Source organism: Podarcis liolepis (assembly GCF_965112155.1).
Source record: "Podarcis liolepis genome assembly, chromosome: 15".
Taxonomy (NCBI): domain Eukaryota; kingdom Metazoa; phylum Chordata; class Lepidosauria; order Squamata; family Lacertidae; genus Podarcis; species Podarcis liolepis.
In genome coordinates, this window is record NC_139566.1 from 8,424,593 (window position 1) to 8,442,434 (window position 17,842).

The window sequence follows — 17,842 nt, forward strand, 5'->3', positions numbered from 1 at the left end:
TTTGATTGTGTGTGTTCTAATGCCTTTGTTAACTTACCTGTTATTTTTCTACAGGGAAGCTGCGTTCTGCTGCCTGTTCATTCATCTGGGAACAGATACCTTGTTCTTGGAGAGAGGTAGTGTTGTTGTTTTTTTTGGGGGGGAGTGGGGAATCAGTTGTTATGCCTGTGGCCCCTTCTAAACTTTGCATCCAGAATCATATTTGGCAGAACATCAAGTTTCCTTAAACGTCCAGTGATGCCACGCCATGAGAAGTGCTAAATTGTAATTTCTACAAAGATGGTAGATAAAGGGAGGACTCACCCAGGTCACCAGCTGTTCCCAATTGATGCAGAAGGAGTGTTCAAGGTTGGAACTGCATCCTGTATACCTGAAGAAGGTCTCCACCCCTGATTTCAGATAAGACACTGAGGTCCAGGTCTGAGGGCCTTCTAGTGGTTCCCTCAATGTGAGAAGAAAAGTTACAGAGAGGGCCTTCTCGGTGTTGGTGCCCACCCTGTGGAAGATTCTCCTATCATCTATCAAAGAGGTAAACAATCACATGACCTTCCGTAGATGTTTAAGGCAGCCCTGTATCAGGAGGTTTTTAATGTCTGATGTTTCATTGTCTTCTTTTCTACTCTGTTGAAAGCTGCCCAGAGTGGCTGGGCAACCCATGCAGACAAGTAATATATTTAATATATCATCATCAACATCATCATTATTAAACAATCAGTATATCAATTTCTAATGGACTCTGGAAATTATTTATTGCTTTTATTAGATGGATCAATGGTCTCGTTAGTAAAATTCTTGTCAAATTGCTATTTTGGGGGATGTTCTTAAAAGTTTGGAACAGATCAATCCATTTTGCATTACCTTTTATGGGAAAGTGCACCTTGGTTTTGGTACGCTTTGGTCTTGGAACGCATTTCTGGATCAGATTAAATTTGAGAACCAAGGTACCACCGTATAATCTTAATGCTTTTGCTAACTTGAAAACCCATTTAAAGAAACAGTGTCCCATGGACCATGTTCCAGTCTTTAGAGACAGGTCCTTTGAAGATTTAACTCTGAACATCCCATTTAAATTCTTTAAGAGCTCTGGAAACATTATTTCTGAACCTGGGGATATGATGATCTTCAATATGTCAATTAATTTGTCTGGCACAGGTATTTAATGGGGGGTGGACACTGTATTAATTTGAAAAACTTTGAGTTAACCAGCCTGAAATCGCCTGGATCCCCACTGGGGGCCATTTTTAAGAAACAGTGTCATGTGGACCATGTTCCAATCTTTAAAGGCAGGTCTTGTGAACATTTCAGTTCCTCAAGAGCTCATGCATAGAGCCCTTCTGGACCTGGGGATATGATGATCTTTGTCAATTAATTTGTCAGGCCCAGGCTGAGATGGGAGTAATCAGCCTCCCAAGTTCTTCCTGGTGTAAGGGAAGATGCAGTCTCATCCGCGGGTGCGCAATAAACCACCCCCAAGTTCGTAAAGAAGGAGGAGGTGGGGGCACTGGATGGAAAGCCCCCGAGGGAGTTCGAATCTCCTGGACGCTGTCCCCGCGAGCGCACCAGGTTCCATTTCTTAAGATGAAAAATTGGATTTAAGTTTTGGACATGCTTCAAGTGAGGAGGGGGAAAACACTTCCGGGTTGGCGCCATCGCCGAATGGCGGATTCTCTCCGAGCTCCGGAGGGAATCTGCTCGGCGGGGGTCGGGTCCTGCCGCGCCGGCGACGCGGGGACCCTCAAAAACCACGGGCGCGGAAGCCCGTGGACCTGGTGACTCGGTGGGCACCGTTTGCACCCCCCAACCCACGAAGGAGCCTTTTTAAAGGCTGATGAGTGGGGGATGGGGAGCGGCGCGGTGCTGTGAGTCTTCTGCTTCCCCTGCCGAGCGAAGCCGCATGCCATTCGTCAGAGAGCGCTGACTTTTTCTTCTGAAAATTTGGATTAAAAACTAAAAGCAACAACCCGTGAGTAAATTTGGAAATTGGACTAAAAATTTTCTTGGATTTGATACGAGCGGAGGAGGTGCAAAGAGGAAGTCCGTCTCCCCCCCATTGTAAACAATTTAAAGCAAGGAGTTGACAACTAAGGTCGAGAGAAGAGCCTTTTCCTTATTGGATAAAAGCTATTAATTGCACGGATTGACAGTATAAGTAATTGTGCTGGAGGATGGGAGCTAACTTTTTGAGTTAAAGTGCCATCCCTCCCGGGACTGGGAGCAATCCACGAGAGGAGCCTGTGGAGGAGACACAGAAGATTTAGACAGCTGTCAAATCAGCTATTAAAGTCAGGAAAAATAGAGAACTTTGTTTTTGATGTTCTTGCCGGTTACATTAGACACAATATAGTTGCAAGTTGTTGGAAATAAAGAAGATCTGAAACAAATTAACTGGACTTTTGGGTTGAAAGTGAAAGGAATACCGAACAACCAGAATCCCTCTAGAGGGGGTTCAGGGACATTACAAGAATGGAAATAGGTCGGAAAATACTAGCTGAACTGGATGAGGTTGCTTTTCTCCTGGAAAAGTTGCGAAAGCTGCATGAGCAAGGTCATGTTTTGTCTACAGCCGCTATAACTTTGAAGTCAACAGCGAATGTATCTACGGAGCTGGAAAAGGACTCGAGGTTTAAAACCCAGGCAGCTGAACAAGAAAAGAAACCTGAGAAAATTGAGGAAGTGGAGAAAGAGATATCTGCTGAGCAGGAGGATCAGAAAGGAGGGGCTGCAATGTTGCAGAAAGTAAAGGAGAGCCGGAGGCCGGTCAACATGGATATAAAAGAAGATAAGGACTGGATGAGGAAAATTTGGTATGAACTTAAAAATGAGGAACGGAAAGATCTCCTTTTGTGGGGATCTGAAGATTTATGGACTACAAATTTGATCAAGGTGGAAGTTGGAGCTTATGGACTATTTGGACCTAAAAAGATTAAGAAACAGGATTTGAGCTCCACCTTTAAATATGGAGGCCCGGCTGGAAGGAACATGGGCATTATAGGGATAGTGCCCCTCCGAGACTTGGTGTTAAATATAAAGGACTTCCAAAGAAACCGGCAGAGAGGGACTGAGAGATTTAAGGGCCTCAGACGTGAGGTTGCCAGGCTGATAGTAGCACTAATGGACTAAGATCTGGGGATCGAATCCGGGGAAGGGAGGGTGGGGTTTGGAAATCCAAAGGGCGTTTGACTTTCTTAGCCTTTGTGTGTGTGTGTGTGTGTGTGTGTGTGTGTTGTTATCACTATAAAAATGGGGAATTCGTGGAAGGGGAACTGGGTCGACCTTAGAAAAAGTTTTTTTAAGTATAAATGATTGATCTATATAAGTTAAAGTTGTTATGTAAATTGAATTAAATATAATAACAAAGGAAGGTAAAAGTCTAGGGATAAGAACTTGTTGAACAAATATTTGGGCATGGAATACAAGAAGGGGAGGCGAGGGGAAGTTCTGGAAAAAAGTTATTGAAAATTTGGAGGGTAAAGGTTGAATTTTTTCTTTTTTTCTTTTTGTTTTTCTTTTTGTATTATTTGAAACTCTAATAAATATTATTTTTTAAAAAAAACAAGTGAGGAGGGGGAAATTAATCTGCCAATTAAGTCAGCCACTGAGGTGCCAAGAGTGACGGAGAAGAAGAAATAATAACATCTAAGAATAACATCTAAGTCGGTATATTGGAACCGAATGGAAAAGGAGGGGGTAAAGATTTTTATTTTTTTTACTATGATTTATTACAATACCTGACAAACTCACCCCCAGAAGAACCGTTTACAGTATTTACAGCAAGTGAGGTGGGAAAATATAAACTGTGTGGAAATGACAATACTATATAACTAAAGCTTTTGTTTTTTGAAATGCTTGGAAGAAGATAAAAGACCCTCCAAATATTGATATTAGAAAGAAGCAGGTTCTCGTTAGCCACTGGAGAAACTTCAAAAAACTTTGGAAAGACTGAGCTGCAGAGATAAATAGCCATGGGGGAGGTGAGCTCTTAATTTGTTATTATATCTGCAGTTCAAGTCCGATTTGGCAAATCTCCTCTGGAAAAGATAATGTTTGATGCAACCGGTTTGGGGAAATTAATGAGCAAATGCCTAGATTTGATTTAATCGGAACTGAGAGAAGATGGCGTCTGCCAGCAGCGAAATGACTTTTGGATTGATTCGGCATAAACACCAGCATGTGAGGATATATTGCAACAATATGTTGTCTTTTTGCAGTATGGTAGCGCTGCAGAGAGCTTGCTGGGGAGACCATGCATTAAAAAGGGACTCAAAAAGTACTTAAAGAAGGTTTTAATAAGAAAAACAAAAACTCCATTTACACTAAATACATCAACAAACCAGACCCAACCACCAACCCATCCCCCAGGGGAATGGGAGAGCTAGGTGCTGCTCCTTATATACTACACCCAGATGCTGACACACCTTAATCAAATACAACTCAGCAGCACCTGCTATGTTTCACAGCTGTAAAGCTGGGTCTCGTTATCTTGCTCTGGCCCCTTAAAGACATACATATGGCGTGGAACAATGATGAACCTTTACATTTAAAGAAACCATTCAACACAATAGGCTTACAAGCTGCAGCAATAGGAGAGTCAAGCATACAAAATTCACACAGAAAAGCACATCATTGCATACTTCAATTCGCCTGTGGAAACAACTCAGAGGCCCTGAAAGAAGGAAGGTTAACAACAGGAAGATTTAAAGGAACTATTGGAAACTCAAGGCAGTAGAGATATAAGATGATCAGAGCTCCCCCGAATTTGAAGCATGGGAAGTCCCAATAAAAATTTATAATTTGGCAAAATATTCGGACTATATGATATGTATATGTATAATTTGGAATATTTAATGTGATTTGATTGGATTGTTAAAATGGAAAATTTAATAAAAAATATTTTTTTAAAAAAATGTCGGGCCCAGGGACCTGCACTACATCTTCTGCAGTGAAGAGTGAAGACTGATCCTAATAATTTATCCAGCTGCTCTACAAATTTCCTGTCTTCCGCTCAAAAGACCTTCTATTCCTCTTCATCCAAAATTCCAGCTCCCCACCCACCACCCAGAACCAGTTTCTTCCTTCTAACAAAAGGAAACAGTATGTTACCGGTATGTTGGTCTTTAAACAAGATTTCTATTTTCTTACTAACGTCTTTTTGACACTTCTCATTTATCCTACTGGAATCCTCTTATCCCTGAGTGGAATGTTCCTGACTTGCACTTTTAGCTCCAGCTAAGATTCTGTTACTGTGCCTCCGAAACCCCCCCCCCCCCCATAAAAGGTGATGGATCTTTGAATCAAATCTTTATTGTCTCAGGAGGACATGAGCTTTAGAGATGGAGTTGAGTTGATGGATTCTTCACCTCCAGGTTGGTTCTTCATGCTGTGGAGTTCTCATAGGACATGATAAGCCATCTTCTTACTAGATCCGTGAACTCGTTGAAGTCAACCTTGCCATCGTTTCCTTCCAAAGCCTCATCAATGACAGAAGAGGCCTTTTTGTTGTGCAGTTGGGAGAGAATAAAGAAGGAAAGATGGTTACAGTGGCTGAAACCAGTGGAAAAAGCAAGCGGTCTTCTGATGAATTCAAGAACACACAAGAGTATGATACACTTAGTCATCCTTCCTGGGATGTTCTAGGAGAGCTGTGTCTCTCCTAATGTCATGGGGCTCCCAACTCCCATTGGCCCCAGTTAGCACAGTAAACAGTCAGAGATGACAGAGTTTGTTGTCCAGACACTCCTGGGGGGAAACACAATGGGGAAAGCTGGCTCAGAAAAATCCAAGGTTGGAAGCAGTGGTAGTTTCAGCCCAGTCCTTCTATAGTTAGCAGGCTAATAACCAAGAATAACTTACAGGAGGGATGGGGAAACTGCCAACCCCCCCCCCCCCCAATATCCCTGGACTCTCCAACTCACAGTGACCCCAGCAGTTGACAGGGCAATTCCTGCACTCAGGGACCAAAATGCATTGCAACCATTGGAACCAAGAAAACAGTAACTTGTAACATAGAATTTTTCACAGAGAACATTATAATGCATTTTTTGTTCCATCACTGCTAGACTTCATAACACTTTGTTAAATTTTATGCCAGATTGATTCTAACATTGGTTTACACTTTTTAAAAAGAAAGTATGGTCTCATCTCGGGTAAACTGTTTAGAGGTCTTTGTATTTTAAACAGTAAAAGTGTTGCACCCAAGTGGGGTTTTCCTTTCCTTTTCTGTCTGTGGAACAACTTCTGCAAGCGTAACAGAACATCCCCTCCTTCTCCTCCTCAACGCAGTCACAGAAAATCCACTCTGGAAGGTTGTGGAGAGGGAGCAGAGGGAGGAGAGAGGGAGGAGGCTTGGCTGCCCTTGTGCGGATCATTCTGCTAAATAAATCAAAAATGAAAAAGTACTTTAACAGGGGACCAGTACCAGCCAGGATGGAGGAATGGTAAGTAATTGCTTTACAACTGAAGGGGAGATAGCTTCAAAACAAGAAATTTCTTAATGATTATAAAATCATTTCATTATAAAATTAATCCTGAAAAGGGAAAAGCAAAGGGCAATCTGAGAAGTGAGAATTTTGAAAAGATGAAGAGAACAGAATTGCTTCCCCCATTGCAAGGAGTAATCCAATTGAGCAACAAACCACCCTCCCCTGCTCCTCACCATTGGCATGTCTGGAAGCTGCTCCTTTACCAGTTGACGCAGTCCTCTCTCACTCAGCACACGGCGTTCCTTAGGCTGAAGCATTGCACACTCACTTGTGCCCACTACTCGTACTTCTATTGAATAATTAAGGAAAAGATCCCTTGCGATACGAATGGCGCGCTCCAGTAAAGTCCGGCTGCCTGACATGTTGACCTGTCAAGAGAACTTTCAGGTGAGTCAAGGAAGTGGAGGAAATGGGGACAGACTCCAGACTCCCTCTTGAATGGCAATCGGTTGCCACAGAATCATATTTAAGCACCATGATCAGAGGCGGGTTCCAGCGGGATCTGGCAGAACATCAAGCTCCCTTAAACTTCCAGTGATGCCACGCCATGAGAAGTCCTTAATTGTAATTTCTACAAAGATGGTAGATAAAGGGAGGACTCACCCAGGTCACCAGCTGTTCCTAATTGATGCCCCAGGAGTGTACGAGGAGCAGATGGTAGGAAATGCATCCTGTATACCTGAAGAACGTCTCCACCCCTGATTTCAGACAAGACACTGAGGTCCAGGTCTGAGGGCCTTCTAGTGGTTCCCTCAACGTGAGAAGTGAAGTTACAGAGAGGGCCTTCTCGGTGGTGGTGCCCACCCTGTGGAACATTCTCCTATCTTCTATCAAAGAGATAAACAATCACATGACCTTCTGTAGACGTCTAAGGCAGCCCCATATGAGGAGGTTTTGAATGTCTGATGTTTCGTTGTCTTCTTTTCTACTCTGTTGGAGTAGAAAAGGGTAATAATAATAATAATAATAATAATAAGTTGCTGTTATATAATGTTTTATTAAATTTTCTAAATTGCATTTCAAAATATTCATTTAAACAACCTTATATCAATGACTTCCTTTTTTCTCTTTCCGTGGTTCATTTTGCATACCATACATCCCTGCATATTTTACATGAACTAAACCAGGCATAGGCAAACTCGGCCTGCCAGACGTTTGGGGACTACAATTCCCATCATCCCTGACCACTGGTCCTGTTAGCTAGGGGTCATGGGAGTTGTAGTCCCAAAACATCTGGAGGGCCGAGTTTGCCTATTCCTGAACTAAACCATTCAGTGATTAATTGTTACATCTATCAAAACTTGTTTACACTGTTGAATTTGTCTTAATGCTACCAACATTTTTAAATGAACACAATCTTCACCCACATATTCAGTAAACATTTTCCAGTCTTCATGAAACGTGCATCCTTCTTGTTCTCTTATTCTATACCAGGCTTCCTTTCAAGTAAGTTCAAAGAAGAGCGATTTTACGATCCAGGCGCCCAGAAGGGAGAGGGTCATAACAGCAACAAAATGGTTTCATTGCCGAAAGGAAGGAGTAACCTGTTTGTTTCCTTGCCACACAAAGCAAAGTTCAGCAGGGAACAGGTTCCATTTACAAGAAAGCAAAAGAGATTGAGCCTGCTTGCTTTAGAGCACGTTCCATTGGTTTTGGTGAGATTTTCTCCCAAAGAAGTGTGCATGGGTGCTAGCTTTGCAACCCTGTGCACAGGGCCAGTTCAAGACTTTTTGGCCCCTGAGGCAAAGCATAAAATAGTGTCCTCCCTCCCACCAGGGAAGGAGGGGTGAGTGAAGATTCATATTGCGAACAAGGAGGAGAATCAAATCTACCTTAACCAACAAGGACTGCAAGGAATCATAAAACCCACTGACAAATACGCCTTCCTCTTGGTTCATGTGGGAACCAATGACACTGCAAGCAATAGCCTCCAGAAGATCAAAAGAGACTACGAGGCTCTCGGCAGGAAATTGAAGCAACTAAATGCACAAATTGTCATCTCATCTGTCCTCCCAGTTGAACGACGTGGCCCAGGGAGAGAGGGAAAAATAGTGGAAGTGAACAGCTGGCTTCGCAAATGGTGTAAACAGGAACGGTTTGGATTCTTAGATCAAGGACTGCAGTTTCTTGAAGATGGACTTCTGGCAAGCGATGGGCTGCACCTCACAACGGTTGGGAGAAATGTTTTTGCCAAAAATCTCAGAAACCTCATCAGGAGGGCTTTAAACTGACTAATGTGGGGGAGGGAGACAGTGCTCCTGAAGGTAGGAATCTATCAATTGATGAAGATGATCATCCAAATGTCATAGACCAAATGGAGCAAACAGCACGCAGACCTAGTGGTGGGAGGAAAAAATCCTTAAATAAGAGACACGGGGGAATGATTAATGGACTTCAATGTCTGTACACTAACGCGCAAAGCATGGGAAATAAACAAGATGAGCTTGAGCTCTTGGTACAGCAAACTAAATATGACATAATAGACATCACTGAAACTTGGTGGGATAAGTCCCACGATTGGAATGTAATAATGGAGGGATACAATCTATTTCAGAGAAACAGACCAGACAAGAAAGGAGGAGGAGTGGCGTTATATGTCAGGGATGTGTATACCTGTGAAGAAATCCAAGATTTAGAACCTCAAAGCCAAAGTGAGAGCATTTGGGTCAAAATTAAGGGAGAGATGAATAACAGAGACCTCATTGTGGGAGTTTACTATAGATCCCCAAGCCAAACGGAGGACATAGATGATGCCTTCCTGGAACAGATGGCCAAGCATGCAAAAAGAAGGGAGATAGTAGTAATGGGGGACTTCAATTACCCGGATATTTGTTGGATGTCAAACTCAGCCAAGAGCATAAGGTCAAACAGATTCCTCACTGGCCTTGCAGACAACTTCATTGTCCAGAAAGTGGGAGAAGCAACAAGAGGGACAGCCATTTTAGATCTGGTCCTAACCAATGTTGATGACCTGGTTAGTGGGGTAGAAGTGGAAGGATCATTAGGCGCGAGTGATCATGCTCTTCTGAAGTTTACTATACAGCGGAAAGGAGCAGCCAAGCATACTAGGACTCAATTTCTTGACTTTAAGAAAGCCGACTTCATAAAACTTAGGGAAGTGCTGGGTGAGATCCCATGGACAGTAATACTAAAAGGAAAGGGAGTTCATGATGGCTGGGAGTTTGTTAAGAGGGAGATAGTAAAAGCACAACGTCAGGCAATACCAATGAGACGGAAACATGGAAGGTGCCTAAAGAAGCCAGGGTGGCTATCTAAAGAACTTTTAACTGAGTTAAGATTAAAAAAGGATGTGTACAAAAAATGGAAAAGGGGGGAACCACCAAAGAGGAATTCAAACAAATAGCCAGCACGTGTAGACACAAAGTCAGAAAAGCTAAAGCACAAAATGAACTCAGGCTTGCTAGAGAGGTTAAAAGCAACAAAAAAGGCTTTTATGGGTATGTTCGTAGCAAAAGGAAGAACAAAGAAACAGTGGGGTCACTCAGAGGAGAAGATGGTGAAATGCAAACAGGGGACACAGAAAGGGCTGAACTCCTCAATGCCTTCTTTGCCTCAGTCTTCTCCAATAAAGAAAACAATGCCCGACCTGAAGAATTTGGAGCAAATGATTCAGCAGAGGAAACACAGCCCAGAATAACTAAGGAGATAGTACAAGAATGCTTGGCTAGTTTAGATGTATTCAAGTCTCCAGGGCCAGATGAACTGCATCCAAGAGTATTAAAAGAACTGGCAGATGTGATCTCAGAACCACTGGCAGTCATCTTTGAGAATTCCTGGAGAACAGGCGAAGTCCAGGCAGATTGGAGGAGGGCAAATGTTGTCCCTGTTTTCAAAAAGGGGGAAAGAGAGGACCCAAATAATTACCGCCCAGTCAGTCTGACATCAATACCAGGGAAGATTCTGGAGCAGATCATTAAGCAAACAGTCTGTGAGCACCTAGAAAGGAATGCTGTGATCACCAACAGTCAGCATGGATTTCTGAAAAATAAGTCATGTCAGACTAACCTGATCTCCTTTTTTGACAGAATTACAAGCCTGGTAGATGAAGGGAACGCAGTGGATGTAGCCTACCTTGATTTCAGCAAGGCATTTGACAAGGTGCCCCATGATATTCTTGTAAAGAAGCTGGTAAAATGCGGTCTTGACTATGCTACCACTCAGTGGATTTGTAACTGGCTGACTGACCGAACCCAAAGGGTGCTCATCAATGGTTCCTCTTCATCCTGGAGAAGAGTGACTAGTGGGGTGCCACAGGGTTCTGTCTTGGGCCCAGTCTTATTCAACATCTTTATCAACGACTTGGATGATGGACTCAAGGGCATCCTGATCAAATTTGCAGATGACACCAAACTGGGAGGGGTGGCTAACACCCCAGAGGACAGGATCACACTTCAAAACGACCTTGACAGATTAGAGAACTGGGCAAAAGCAAACAAGATGAATTTTAACAGGGAGAAATGTAAAGTATTGCACTTGGGCAAAAAAAATGAGAGGCACAAATACAAGATGGGTGACACCTGGCTTGAGAGCAGTACATGTGAAAAGGATCTAGGAGTCTTGGTTGACCACAAACTTGACATGAGCCAACAGTGTGACGCGGCAGCTAAAAAAGCCATTGCAATTCTGGGCTGCATCAATAGGAGCGTAGCATCTAGATCAAGGGAAGTAATAGTGCCACTGTATTCTGCTCTGGTCAGACCTCACCTGGAGTACTGTGTCCAGTTCTGGGCACCACAATTCAAGAAGGACACTGACAAACTGGAACGTGTCCAGAGGAGGGCAACCAAAATGGTCAAAGGCCGGGAAACGATGCCTTATGAGGAACGGCTAAGGGAGCTGGGCATGTTTAGCCTGGAGAAGAGGAGGTTAAGGGGTGATATGATAGCCATGTTCAAATATATAAAAGGATGTCACATAGAGGAGGGAGAAAGGTTGTTTTCTGCTGCTCCAGACAAGCGTACACGGAGCAATGGATCCAAACTACAAGAAAGAAGATTCCACCTAAACATTAGGAAGAACTTCCTGACAGTAAGAGCTGTTCGACAGTGGAATTTGCTGCCAAGGAGTGTGGTGGAGTCTCCTGCTTTGGAGGTCTTTAAGCAGAGGCTTGACAACCATATGTCAGGAGTGCTCTGATGGTGTTTCCTGCTTGGCAGGGGGTTGGACTCGATGGCCCTTGTGGTCTCTTCCAACTCTATGATTCTATGATTCTATGATTCTATGAACAGTTAAAGTGGGAAACAGAGACAATGGGAAGGGAAAAGAGCCTGCTCTGAATCATGCTGAGTGGGTACAGACCCCAGGAGACCCCAGAGGGCAGGTCCCCACTATTTCCTCCCTAAGGGGGAGACCAGCAGTGCCAAGAGGTCTCTGCAGAGGTGGCCACCGATGAGATCTGGCCTCCAAGGAGTGTGATCAGTGCTGGATTTAAAGGGTAAAGGGACGCCTGACCATTGGGTCCAGTCATGACCGACTCTGGGGTTGCAGCGCTCATCTCACTTTATTGGCCGAAGGAGCCAGCATACAGCTTTCGGGTCCTGTGGCCAGCATGACTAAGCTGCTTCTGGCACACCAGAGCAGCGCACGGAAATACTGTTTACCTTCCCGCTGGAGTGGTACCTATTTATCTACTTGCACTTTGACGTGCTTTCGAACTGCTAGGTTGGCAGGAGCAGGGACCGAGCAACAGGAGCTCTCCCCATCACAGGGATTCGAACTGCCAACCTTCTGATCGGCAAGTCCTAGGCTCTGTGGTTTAACCCACAGCGCCACCCGCGTCCCTAGTGCTGGATTTACGTATAAGCTAAACAAACTATATCTTAGGGCCCCACTCTCTTGGGGGACCCAAAAAAAATTAAAGGGGGGAAAACTGAATGTACATTTCCAAAATATAAGATAAAAAAACAAATAAAATAAAACCTACATACAACAACAGTGTTTTGCGTTGTGTAGGCTCCTATGATGTAAGTGATGAGCCCCGCCTCCTAGCCTGCTCCCTAAAATATCATTGGTTTACTCATTTCTATATCTAGGGCACCGACATTCTGCATGGACAACATGTGTAAATGGCTTTAGATACCGATTAGGTCCATAAATTACCATATAGCATATAGTGAACACGAAAAACAGCGACGGTCTGTTGTCGACAAAGGACAGCTGGAGATATAAAGGGCCCCATTACATTCAGTAGCTTAGGGCCTCATTAATCCTAAATACGGCCCTGGGAAGAAGGGGCTGGTTTAAATAGGAACTGGCTTATATATATCAAGTCAGACTGTGGGTCCAACGGGCTCAGTGCTGCCCACACTGACTTGCAGGAGCTCTCCAGGGTTCCAGGCTGTAGTCTTTTCCAAGCCCTAACTGGTGATGGTGGGGTTGCAATCTGGAGAATTCTAACCAAGAGAATTGTAACTGTAACCAAGAAAAGCAGTAACCCAATTGAGGAACGAACAACCTTCTCACCCTCCTCACCATTGGCATGTCTGGAAGCTGGTCCTTTACCAGTTGACGCAGTCCTCTCTCACTCAGCACAAGGGGTTCCTTATGCACTCTCTCGCATGCCCATTCTCTGTGGTTCTTTTGCATAACTATTGAAAACGTCGATTATGTCATTAAAGGAGCGCTCCAGTTCAGTCCGGCTGCCTGACATGTTGAACCGCCAAGAGAACTTTCAGGTGAGTCAAGGAAGTGGAGGAAATGAGGACAGACTCCAGCCTTCCTCTTGAATGGTGATTAGTTGCCACAGAATCATATTTAAGCTCCATGCTCAGAGGGATTTGGCAGAACATCAAGCTGGGCATCCCATGCAGATGGGAGGAGTACAAGTAATATATTTAATATAGCATCATCATCATCATCAAACAATCAATGTTAAGGAAGTGGAGGAAATGGGGTTAGACTAAAGCCTTCCTCTTGCATGGCAATTAGTTGCCACTGGATCATATTTAAGTTCCATGCTCAGAGGAGGGTTCCAGAGAGATTTGGCAGAACATCAAGTTTCATTAAACTTCCAGTGATGCCACGCCATGAGAAGTGCTAAATTGTAATTTCTACAAAGATGGTAGATAAAGGGAGGACTCATCCAGGTCACCAGCTTTCCCAATTGATGCCCCAGGAGTGTACGATGAGCAGAAGGTTGGAAATGCATCCTGTATACCTGAAGAACATCTCCACCCCTGATTTCAGGCAAGATACTGAGGTCCAGGTCTGAGGGCCTTCTAGTGGTTCCCACAATGTGAGAAGAGAAGTTACAGAGAGGGCCTTCTCAGTGGTGGTGCCCCATATCAGGAGGTTTTTAATGTCTGATGTTTTGTTGTCTTCTTTTCTGCTCTGTTGGAACCTGCCCAGGGTGGCTGGGCAACCCATGCAGATAGGTGGGGGACAAGTAATATATTTAATATATCATCATCAGCATCATCATTATTAAACAATCAGTATATCTATTTCTAAGTGACTCTAGAAATTATTTATTGCTTTCATTAGATGGATCAATGGTCTCGTTAGTAAAATTCAGGTCAAATTGCTATTTTGTGGATGTTCTTAAAAGTTTGGAACAGATCGATCCATTTTGCATTACCTTTTATGGGAAAGTGCACCTTGGTTTTGGTACGCTTTGGTCTTGGAACGCATTTCCGGATCGATTAAATTTGAGAACCAAGATACCACCGTATAATCTTAATGCTCTTGCTAACTTGAAAACCCATCTAAAGAAACAGTGTCCCATGGACCATGTTCTTTAGAGACAGGTCCTGTGAAGATTTTACTCTGAACATCCCATTTACATACTCCAGAAGATTCTTTCTGAATCTGGGGATATGATGATCTTCAATTTGTCAATTAATTTGTCTGGCACAGGTATTTAATGGGGGGTGGACACTGTATTAATTTGATTTAAAAATTTAAAGAATGTTTTAAAAACAAAGAGTGTTTTGCATCAATTTTCCTATGAAAAACATTGAGTTAACCAGCCTGGAATCGCCTGGATCCCCACTGGGGGCCATTTTTAAGAAACAGTGTCATGTGGACCATGTTCCAATCTTTAGAGGCAGCTCTTGTGAACATTTCAGTTCCTCAAGAGCTCATGCATTGAGCCCTTCTGGACCTGGGGATATGATGATCTTTGTCAATTAATTTGTCAGGCCCAGGCTAAGATGGGAGTAATCAGCCTCCCAAATTCTTCCCGGTGTAAGGGAAGATGCAGACCTGCGCTATATCTTCTGCAGTGCAGGGTGAAGACTGATCCTAATAATTTATCCAGCTGCTCTACAATTTCCCTCTCTTCCTTTCAAACGAACTTCTATTCCTCTTCATCCAAAATTCCAGCTCCCCACCCACCACCCAGAACCAGTTTCTTCCTTCTAACAAAAAGAAACAGTATGTTATGTTGGTCTTTAAACATGATTTCCATTTTCTTACAGAAATCTATTTGCCACTTCTAATACGTGTCTTGATACTTCTCGTTTATCCTACTAACATCCTCTTATCCCTGAGTGGAATGTTCCTGACCTGCAGTTTTTGCTGCAGCTAAGATTCTGTTACTGTGCCTCCGAAAAACACCACACAGAAGGTGATGGATCTTTGAATCAAATCTTTATTGTCTCAGGAGGACATGAGCTTTAGAGATGGAGTTGAGTTGATGGATTCTTCACCTCCAGGTTGGTTCTTCATGGTGTGGAGTTCTCATAGGAAATGATAAGACATCTTCTTAGTATATCTGTGAACTCCTTGAAGTCGACCTCGCCATCGTTTCCTTCCAAAGCTTCATCAACGACAGAAGAGGCCTTTTTGTTGTGCAGTTGGGAGAGAATAAAGAAAGAAAGATGGTTACAGTGGCTGAAACCAGTGGAAAAAGCAAGCAGTCTTCTGATGAATTCAAGCACACACAAGAGTATGATACATTTAGTCATCCTTCCTGGGATGTTCTAGGAGAGCTGTGTCTCTCCTAATGTCATGGGGCTCCCAACTCCCATTGGCCCCAGTTAGCACAGCCAACAGTCAGAGATGACAGAGGTTGTGGTCCAGACACTCCTGGGGGGGGGAACACAATGGGGAAAGCTGGCTCAGAAAAATCCAAGGTTGGAAGCAGTGGTAGTTTCAGCCCAATCCTTCTATAGTTAGCAGGCTGATAACCAAGAATAACTTATAGGAGGGATGGGGAAATCTGCCCCCCCCGAATATTCCTGGACTCTCCAACTCACAGTGACCCGAGCAGTTGACAGGGCAATTCCTGCACTCAGGGACCAAAATGCATTGCATCCATTGGAACCAAGAAAACAGTAACTTGTAACATGAAATTTTTCACAGAGAACATTCTAATGCATTTTTTGTTCCATCACTGCTAGACTTCATAACACTTTGTTAAATTTTATGCCAGATTGATTCTAACATTGGTTTTCACTTTTTAAAAAGAAAGTTTGGTCTGATCTCGGGTAAACTGTTTAGAGGTCTTTGTAGATCAAACAGTAAAAGTGTTGCACCCAAGTGGGGTTTTCCTTTCCTTTTCTGTCTGTGGAACAACTTCTGCAAGCATAACAGAACATCCCCTCCTTCTCCTCCTCAACGCAGTCACAGAAAATCCACTCTGGAAGGTTGTGGAGAGGGAGCAGAGGGAGGAGAGAGGGAGGAGGCTTGGCTGCCCTTGTGCGGATCATTCTGCTAAATAAATCAAAAAGTACTTTAACAGGTGACCAGTACCAGCCAGGATGGAGGAATGGTAGGTAATTGCTTTACAACTGAAGGGGAGATAGCTTCAAACAAGAAATTTCTTAATGATTATAAAATCATTTCATTATAAAATTAATCCTGAAAAGGGAAAAGCAAAGTGCAATCTGAGAAGTGAGAATTTTGAAAAGATGAAGAGAACAGAATTGCTTCCCCCATTGCAAGGAGTAATCCAATTGAGCAACAAACCACCCTCCCCTGCTCCTCACCATTGGCATGTCTGGAAGCTGCTCCTTTACCAGTTGACGCAGTCCACTCTCACTCAGCACACGGCGTTCCTTAGGCTGAAGCATTGCACACTCACTTGTGCCCACTACCTGTACTTCTATTGAATAAATAAGGAAAGTATCAATTGCGATACGAATGGCGCACTCCAGTAAAGTCCGGCTGCCTGGCATGTTGACCTGTCAAGAGAACTTTCAGGTGAGTCAAGGAAGTGGAGGAAATGGGGACAGACTCCAGACTCCCTCTTGAATGGCGATCGGTTGCCACTGGATCATATTTAAGCACCATGATCAGAGGCGGGTTCCAGCGGGATCTGGCAGAACATCAAGCTCCCTTAAACTTCCAGTGATGCCACGCCATGAGAAGTCCTAAATTGTAATTTCTACAAAGATGGTAGATAAAGGGAGGACTCACCCAGGTCACCAGCTGTTCCCAATTGATGCCCCAGGAGTGTACGAGGAACAGATGGTAGGAAATGCATCCTGTATACTGTATACTGAGGTCCAGGTCTGAGGGCCTTCTAGTGGTTTCCTCAATGTGAGAAGTGAAGTTACAGAGAGGGCCTTCTAAGTGGTGGTGCCCACCCTGTGGAACGTTCTCCTATCATCTATCAAAGAGATAAACAATCAAATGACCTTCCGTAGATGTCTAAGGCAGCCCTGTATCAGGAGTTTTTTAATGTCTGATGTTTTGTTGTCTTCTTTTCTACTCTGTTGGAGTAGAAAAGGGTAGTAATAATATTAATAATAAGTTGTTGTTATATAATGTTTTATTAAATTTTCTAAATTGCATTTCAAAATATTCATTTAAACAACCTCATATCAATGACTTCCTTTTTCCTCTTTCCGTGGTTCATTTTGCATACCATACATCCCTGCATATTTTACATGAACTAAACCAGGCATAGGCAAACTCAGCCCTCCAAATATTTCGGGACTACAATTCCCATCATCCCTGACCACTGGTCCTGTTAGCTAGGGATCATGGGAGTTGCAGTCCCAAAACATCTGGATGGCTCAGTTTGCCTATTCCTGAACTAAACCATTCAGTGATTAATTGTTACATCTATCAAAAATTGTTTACACTGTTGAATTTGTCTTAATGCTACCAGCATTTTTAACTGAACGCAATCTTCACCAACATATTAAGTAAACATTTTCCAGTACTCATGAAACGTGCATCCTTCTTGTTCTATTATTCTATACCAGGCTTCCTTTGAAGTAAGTTCAAAGAAGAGCGGTTTTACGATCCGGGCGACCAGAAGGGAGAGGGTCATAACAGCAACAAAATTGTTTCATTGCCGAAAGGAAGGAGTAACCTGTTTGTTTCCTTGCCACACAAAGCAAAGTTCAGCAGGGAACAGGTTCCATTTACAAGAAAGCAAAAGAGATTGAGCC

At 43.4% G+C, this 17,842-nt stretch overlaps 1 long non-coding RNA gene across 1 annotated transcript in view; it reads right to left on the reverse strand.

Annotated features, from left to right (window-relative positions):
- Positions 1–2,101: 2,101 nt before the first annotated feature.
- The window catches only part of LOC310694451, a 107,440-nt gene continuing 91,699 nt past the window's right edge, over positions 2,102–17,842 (reverse strand). Inside the window, exon 2 of the long non-coding RNA XR_014519716.1 lies at positions 2,102–2,199. This is a non-coding gene — a long non-coding RNA (uncharacterized lncRNA). The remainder of the gene's footprint in view (positions 2,200–17,842) is intronic.